The following is an 8,424-nucleotide window of genomic DNA, read 5'->3' as shown; positions in this document are numbered from 1 at the left end:
CCATCAGTCATGCATAATGACCTCCTGGTTTTCTGGGGTCTTCTGAGCTTTGGCACAGGAGCCATGCCAGCTGAGACATATAAGTGCATGACTAGTCTGTCATTAATGTTAGACATTCCATAATAAGAGTTTAATAACTTTAGGTAAGCAACTGTTCCCTTCCAAAAAGTCAAATATCTCTAAACATGGTATTGAGAATCATCACCTTAATGCAGTTTCAGTTCCCCTTTTCATTTTTTTCAAACAAATTTTTATTACACAAAGGTTGTCACATAAATGGATATTTCTCTACTTTGTACACAGTTAATCTTAAATGCTCCACAGAAAGGCTGCTTCTTAACTTTTCATCTGGTGATGGCAAGCACTCAAATCCTGATTTTAACAGAATAGTAGTACAAATGCCTCAGTGATTTAAGTTGAAAGCAGTATTTTGGTACCTGGCTCTTACATTCAGTTATCAGGAATGTACAAATGTCTTATTCAAAAATACAAAATAAATTGTAGGCATGGACAGTGACAGCAGTCAACCGTTATATGTTGTCAACTGAAACCAGTAACTGATGGTTGTAGTGATTTTCTTAAACATCAGCCAGCCTTTTCTTCAGTCATTTCCTTCAGCTGACTTCTCTGAAGTTATTGTTGAGGAGCTCTGTCTTGAACTTCCTCTCCCAGTTCATGAATAATGGTAAAGCACTATTCTAGGAATCAGAACCTGCCGCCTCCCATACCACCTCCCATTCCACCCATTCTGCCCATTCCTGGGTCCTTCCCTTCTTTAGGAATTTCAGTGACTACAGCTTCTGCTGTAGTTAACAGAGAGGCCAATCCAGCAGCATCCAGAAAGTTCTTACTACCTTAGTTGGATCAATGATTCCTTTTTCCACCATATTCACAAAATTTCCAAATATAGCATCATAACCAACTTCTGAAGAACTCTGCATAATTTTCTCAACTATCAGTGATCCTTCAACACCTGCATTCTTAGCAGTGGTCACTGCAGGAATTTTGAGTGTTCTCTTAATAATTTCTATACTGATTGTTTGATCTTCATTAGTTGGAGTTACTGAATCTAAGGCTGGAACACACCGAAGCAGGGCACAACCCCCTCCCAGAACACTGCTTTCTTCAACAGCAGCTTGTGTAGCATTGCGTCTGTAATGCTTTTCATTCACTTCAACATCACTTGTCCCACCAAACTTCAGCACAGCTACTCCATCTGAGAGTTTTCCAGAAGTTCATTCAGCTTTTCCTTTTCATATTCACTAGTTGTGATGTCTAACTGCTCAATGACTTCTTGAATATGTTTTACAACTTGAGCTTTGTCACCTTTTCCTTTTAAGAGCATAGCATTATCTTTGGTCACAATGACCTCTCCAGCTTTTCCTAAGTCAATGAGGCTGAACATCTTCAAGATTTAGAGTCAATTCTTCTTCTCCAAACGTTGCACCACCAGTAGCAATAGCCATGTCTTTAAGCCTGTTGTTTCTATTGTCACCAAAAGCTGGAGCTTAGACTGCTGCAGCCTAAAGATCAATTTTTAGCCTACTCAAAACAAGTGTACTCAGAGCTTCTCCATGAACATCTTCAGCAATTACGACCAAGGGCTCACAGTGAGCATTGGAAATTTCAAGAGCAGGTACAATGGACTGGACACTAGAAATTTTCTTTCCACTCAATAGAATATAGGCATCTTGGAATTCACATTTCTGAACTTTTGATGTATTAATAAAGAGAAATATAACCTTGATTGAACTTCATGCCTTCAGTAACTTTTAGTTCATCATTTAGTGTTTTTCCATCCTTTCCTGTGATGACATCCTTTCTTCCAAACTTTTTCATTGCATCAGTAAGGATTTTCCCAATTTCTTTGTCACCATTTGCAGAAATCTTAGCATCCTGAGCAATTTCTTCAGGGGTCATCATAGGTTTAGACTGCTTCTTAAGTTCAACTATTACAACATAAACATTGAACATCACACCTCTCCTGATTTCCACAGGATTAGCACCTTTGCTAATCTTTTCAAAGCCTCTTGACAATAGAGCATGCCAAGACAGAGGTAATGGTGCCATCCCCAGCCCATTCATTTGTGTTATTCGCAACATCTTGAACAAGTTTGGCGCCAATACTTTTATATTTATCTTTTAAGTCAATTGACTTTGCAACAGTCACGCCATCTTTTGTTACTTTCCCAATTGGACTTTCCCAATTTTGTTCAATAATTGCTGTTCTTCCCTTTGGCCCTATAGTAACAGCTACAGCATCAGCTAAAACATTAAGGCTCGGGCATCTGCACCAAATTTTAGATCTTTGGCATAGGACCGAGTGAGATGAGGAGCCAGTGCTCCAGACACTGGCCTAATTTGATGAAGGACTACAGGTAATCCAAACATTTCTGCAGGGTGGTGGTAGGGCATGCCGGTGACAAGGCAGGTCTTTGGAGGCCAATGAGGGTTCAGTTCCATTTTTCAAATGAAAGCTAGCCAACTGTGCCTTCCTTCAGAAGTTGGCAGGTGGAAATAAAATTTTTTTTTTTAAAGATTTTATTTATTTGACAGAGAGAGAGAGATAGCAAGAGCAGGAACACAAGCAAGGGGAGTGGGAGACGGAGAAGCAGGCCTCCCGCGAAGCAGGGAGCCTGATGCGGGGCTCGATCCCAGGACCCTGGGATCATGACCTGAGCCGAAGGCAGACGCCCAACGACTGAGCCACCCAGGCGCCCCGGAAATAAAGTTTTTATCAAGGGAGAAGTAAGAGAGGGTTCAGAGACTTGACTCTGTCCCTTCTCTGATACCTCCATATCCTTATTTATAAAATGAAGAAAATAATTTTTCCACATTGATTTTAAGAAGATTAATTGATGTAAAGTTAAACCATAGTTAGTTATCTGTAAGTTGAATGGAATTGGATATTTTGAGTTAAGGTATGGCAATTCATATCATATCAATATTGTTTTCTTTGCTTTTGAAACTTCTAACTGGACATGACAGGACTACTTTATTTACAATTTCTTTGCCAATCAGTGTATCTTGCCATGTTATGCCATGTAAATGGCAAATAAGTGGCATAAGCTAAATATAATGGAAGTGAGAACCTAGTTACTTTTCCTGAGAGTGTTAGGTCATATGATAGACATTCCTGGTAAATAAAATAGAAAGAGATCATGTTCTTCCTGAAACTCATGTAATAGTGCTGATCTTGAAATAGTCCATGAAAACAATAGTTTGCTTATATAGCAAGTTACTTAATATAAGACAGTCTTACCTATAATATCTCATCCTAAAAATGACCATTTGAGATTAATATGATTTTATAAACGTGTAGACAAAGACTCAGTTTGGTTATAAATTTTGCCTAAAGTCACACTGTAGGTAGCAAAGTGAAAAGTAAAACCAAGATTTCCTTTGTTCAATTTCTCAGGTCTGTGGAATGTTTTTTCACAGGGCTGAGTAAAGAGTAGTCATAAGCATACATCGGTCACCTGTGAATTGGGGGACGGTGGTAATACTAATCTGGGGACTGGGAAGACATACTCAGTTGTGATATATGTTCAGAGACCAGCTTGCAAAATTTTTTTTTAACTCCAGATGTGATTTAGCCAAATAGATTAAACTAATAGAGGGCTCACTATTTAATTCTCCTTCACTCTATTTTGCATAGAGTAAATGTGTGATAGAACAATTCCACATCACTGTTCTCAGATGATGCTAACATAGAACACCTGTGTTTGGCAAGTGGACCAGAGTGTTACACTGCCAAAAAACAATGAGAGTCTTTTCTATTTTCAAGAAGGTTAATTTTCTTAGTTATAAATTTCTTAGTTATAAAGAAGTTAGAATTTTCTTAGTTATAAAGAAGTTATTTCTTATTTATGAGTTTGCAGATAATAAATTAACTTTCCAGATTTTCTTTTTACTTCAATGTTTTCCAAAAACTTTTGCTACAACTTATTTGCTAATGAATGTTAATGGATGGCAAAAGCCAAATGAAAACAAAAAAGGAACATTAATACTAACGATTTAGGAATAGTCGATTACTTCCAAAACTTTTTGTCTTTGATGGACAAGAGAGCTTGTGGTTGTGATTTTATATTGCATATTAATAACGGTTGAAGTTCCTATTGTGAAAATTATTATTATTTTTTAAGATTATTTATTTATTTATTTGACAGAGAGAGAGATAGCTAGAGCAGGAACACAAGCAGGGGGAGTGGGAGAGGGAGAAGCAGGCTTCCTGCAGAGCAGAGAGCCAGATGTGGGACTCGTTCCCAGGACCCTGGGATCATGACCTGAGCTGAAGGCAGATGCTTAACGACTGAGCCACCCAGGCACCCGTGAAAATTATTTCTTGTTCTTACCAAATCTTTTTATCATCTCATAGCATTCTTCAAAGCATGTGATAGACCATAAAAAATAACAGTATTTCAGGAACTTTACCATCTCAGCCTTGGATCATTGTTTTTATGCATTAAAGTATAATCTTACAACATTGTATCTCAGGGCAGTTAGTTGTTGTTTTACAGCTGGCTTTGAATGTCTTAAGGAAATGATTTAAGTTGCTTCTATTATTTATTGTTGCTGCATAACAAATAGCCCCAAAATTTAGTTGCATAAAACGAAAGTCATTTTATTACTGTAGGGGTTTTAAGGGATTTGGGGGAATGATCCAAGGGATGACATATGATCACAGGTGACAGTAGCCTATAAATGCTTTATTGGGCTGTTCTGACAGGTTTGCATGTGGGCAGATCCCTCAAAGCAAGAGTCTGTCCAGAGGCTTCTGTGGGGGTTTACTTGTCTAGGAGATCTAGGTAATGTTGATCACCAGCATGGGAGAAGTCTTTGAGTCAGAAGGCTCTGAAGAACAGTGGCAACTTGGAGTCTTTGAACCACTGGCTTATTTTATCTGTGGCTGGCAGATGTTGGGTGAGGCTTCTCAGGATATGCAAAGCAAGCAGTCCTTAAATGGCCAAAAATCTGCTTGTTTGAGCTATTTCTAAGACAATAGGATGTGTAAAAATTTGTGTTTGGCATTGGAGGGATTTTGAGGTAACAGGTCTCAGTCTGCAGTGAAGAATAAAAAACCTGGAGGCCTAATCACAGAGGCCTTCTTTTAAACTCATTTCCATAGCAATTATGCTTACAACTCTGTGAGTTGGGTCAGAGATTACATCAGAATATAGTGAGAATGGCTCAAGTCTTCTTGTTTTCTGAGGTCTTATCTGAGATAACTGGGGCTTGGGTGGTGAGAGATGGTTGGATGAGTCAACTGGAGCCTGACATCTGGAGCCTCAGTTATGGCTGTTTGCCCTATTTCTGGGTTCTTCTCTACATGATATGTCCTGGGACTGAAATGTCTAAGAAGGTGTCTTTACTGACATAATTGATGCTTGGATTTGGATGCTTAAAAAACTGAGGGCTAGCCAACCATCTCTCTCTCTGTCTCTCTCTCATTCTCTCATTTTGGATTTTTCACAGCCTGGTGGCTTCAAGGTGTTGTGGTTTGGGAATATAGGTGAGATTTGGTGGGGTGGGGTCTGAAGTTGGCAGACAAGAAAGAATTTTTGAGATGTCTTTGGTGCAAAAACGTAGTTTTATTGAAGCACAGCGACAGGATCCGTGGGCAGAAAGAGCTGCTGCACTGGGGTTGTGAGGGGGTGGCTGATTATATACTTGGGAGTTGGGGGAGGTAAGGAAAAGGGAGGTTTCAAAAGGATTTTCATATGTTAAAGACTCACAGGATACTGGAAACCTTGCCATTGTCAAGTTAAGGTTGTTTTCTCCTCTAGCAAGGCATTAACATTAAGACAGTTGGGAGCTTCCTGGAGGATATCACACATATCCCACCCAGGAGGGGGCTGGGGATGTTGCAGGGTGTCATTTTGTGCTTTGTCCTCAGCTAGCCTTCTGCTCCCGCATCAAAGGCAGTTTGGCTTCTTATAAGGTGGGGCTGGCATCTCCCACCGCAAACATTTCGAGAGATCTAGGTTTAAGCTACAGGATTTTTTTATGATGTTAACTTGGAAATAACACAGAGACACTTACACTGTCTTTGATAGTTCAAAGGCAAATTGTGGTGTTAGCCCATACTCAAGTAAACTTCAGCTTATATTTAAGGGAATGAATAGTCCATTGGGGATTAGGGGACCATATTTGGAGATTACTACCACAAAGATAAATTTCTTTTTATTACAATTAACATGTTTCTTTAAATTTAATACCTTGTTTTTCCTTTTAAAAAATTAGTTGGTTAATATATGATTTTCTAACTCTAATAATGTACATGGGAAAACAATCTTTACTAAGACTCCCCTATTTTTCATGAGCTAGATTGAAAATTTAGTTTGATCTGAAATTGAATCAGGTATCAGCATATCAGCAGCATAAATGTATAGTTAAATGTATAGTTAAGAAAAAATCTGAATATTCAAGTAGTTTTAATTAAGGGTTTTCTTAATTTTCACTTCTTTATTGTGCAATGACCACAGTTACCTTCAAACAACAGGGAAAACATAATGTACTGTGTTAATAACCAGAATATCCTAAAGGTATCCCTATTTATATTGGAAATTGTGCTGTTGGCTGAATGAAAATAAAATAGGATTAGAGAAATTATGAATTCTTTAGAATGGAAATTATTTGGAATTGAGTATTGAATGTTCATATTGTATTTGGTATTATTCATTCACTTTAGATATATTTCCAATTACTTTCTCTTTCGGTTTTTGTATTTCTTTTTTTTTTTTTAAAGATTTTATTTATTTATTTGACAGAGAGAGAGATAGCGAGAGCAGGAATACAAGCAGCGGGAGTGGGAGAGGGAGAAGCAGGCTTCCCGCCGAGCGGGGAGCCCGATGCGGGACTCGATCCCAGGACTGGGATCGAGTTCCATGTTGGGCTCCTTGCTCAGTGGAGAACCTGCTTCTCCCTCTGTCCACCACTTCTCCTGCTTGTGCTCTCTCTCTGACAAATAAATACATAAAATCTTTAAAAATAGAAAAAATTTTAAAAAAAGAAGAAATGAGAGGGCACCTGGGTGACTTAGTTAAGTGCCTAATGAAGAGGAAAATTACCCAGAGCAGGCCTAAGCCACAGGCCCTAGAAGATGGAAAGTTACTAGCAATAGCAAGAGATAACCGGAAGCCCCACTGGGAGCAAGAGATAACCAGCCCTTTCTGCTTCTGTAAACAGGCTTCCCACCATGAGCTTCCTGCGCTGCCCTAACCACTGCCCTAACCAATGTTCCTGCCTAAAGCAACCTCCCTCCCAATTTAAACCCACGCAGTCAGCACATCCCTTGGAACCTGACCCCCTTCACTGTCCTATAAAAGCTCCGTAACCTCACTGCCCCGGGCCCAGAATTTCGAGTGTGAGCTTGTCTGGGTCTACCGGTATAAAATAAACCCAAGTTTTCCTGTTTCTCAGAGTGTCACATGGTTTCTCACCGGTCTGATTTTTATTTTCCACAACACTACCTTTGGCTTAGATCATGATCCCAGAGTCCTGGGATTGAGTCCCGTGGGGCTCCCTGCTCAGCAGGGAGTCTGCTTCTCCCTCTGCCCCTCCTTCCACTCATTCTCTCAATCTCTCTCTCTCTCAGATAAATAAAATCTTAAAAAAAAAAAAAAGAAAAATGGAACAAGAAATTTTGTGACCATTATGCTTAAATAAACAAACTCTAACCTGCCTTCTAGATATGTATACATCTATTTCCCATGTGTTATGTTGTACCATGAAAATATCCTAGACTGTTTTTAAAACTAAAAAAAATAGCATTCAAAATAAAACAGGATATGCAATAGTGAGTGTTCAGGCACTTATGAAAAGATGTGGCATGACATCTCAAAGAAAGAGTAGAATTTAGTTAAGAATTAATTTTACCTTGCAAAATGATCAATAATATTTTCTTCTTAACTATTCCCTTGCGATTCAGGCAAGTGTGACTAAGAATAATCTGCATGAGAAGTAGAATTTAATGTTGACTCCCAGAATAATGGGTGAAATCAAAAAAGACTCTATTCTGTCATATTTAGTTGTGTGGAGATATGCAGCTGAATCTAAAAATGTCAACCTTCATGAATGTATGTATTTAACAAGTTACTTATGACATGGATTTTGGCCAGGATTATCCAAGAGTGTGTGTGGGGGTGTGGATGTGTATGTATGGGTGTGTGTGTTGTCTCAGAAAACATAATGAACAAAATAAATATTGAAAAAAATAGAATGAAATCACCTGAGAAGAAGCTGTGATATAGGAGAAACTTAGAATGAATGATCAAGGTTTGAGTATATGCTTTACCATATCCATGTGTTCTTGGATATTGTAACTCCAACTTTTTTTTTAAGTTTGTATTTAAATTCTGGTTATTAACATACAGTCTAATATTAGTAATATTAGTTTCAGGTGTACAATATAGCGATTCATCA

The 8,424-nt window shown here is 38.5% G+C and overlaps 1 pseudogene; it reads right to left on the bottom strand.

Moving 5' to 3' along the window:
- Positions 1-705: 705 nt before the first annotated feature.
- Positions 706-2,391, bottom strand: LOC110587726 (annotated as a pseudogene).
- Positions 2,392-8,424: the final 6,033 nt, after the last annotated feature.

This window comes from Neomonachus schauinslandi, chromosome 3 (genome assembly GCF_002201575.2).
Source record: "Neomonachus schauinslandi chromosome 3, ASM220157v2, whole genome shotgun sequence".
NCBI lineage: Eukaryota > Metazoa > Chordata > Mammalia > Carnivora > Phocidae > Neomonachus > Neomonachus schauinslandi.
The sequence above is the reverse complement of the archived record's forward strand: the minus strand, read 5'-3'. Positions and strand labels throughout refer to the sequence as shown.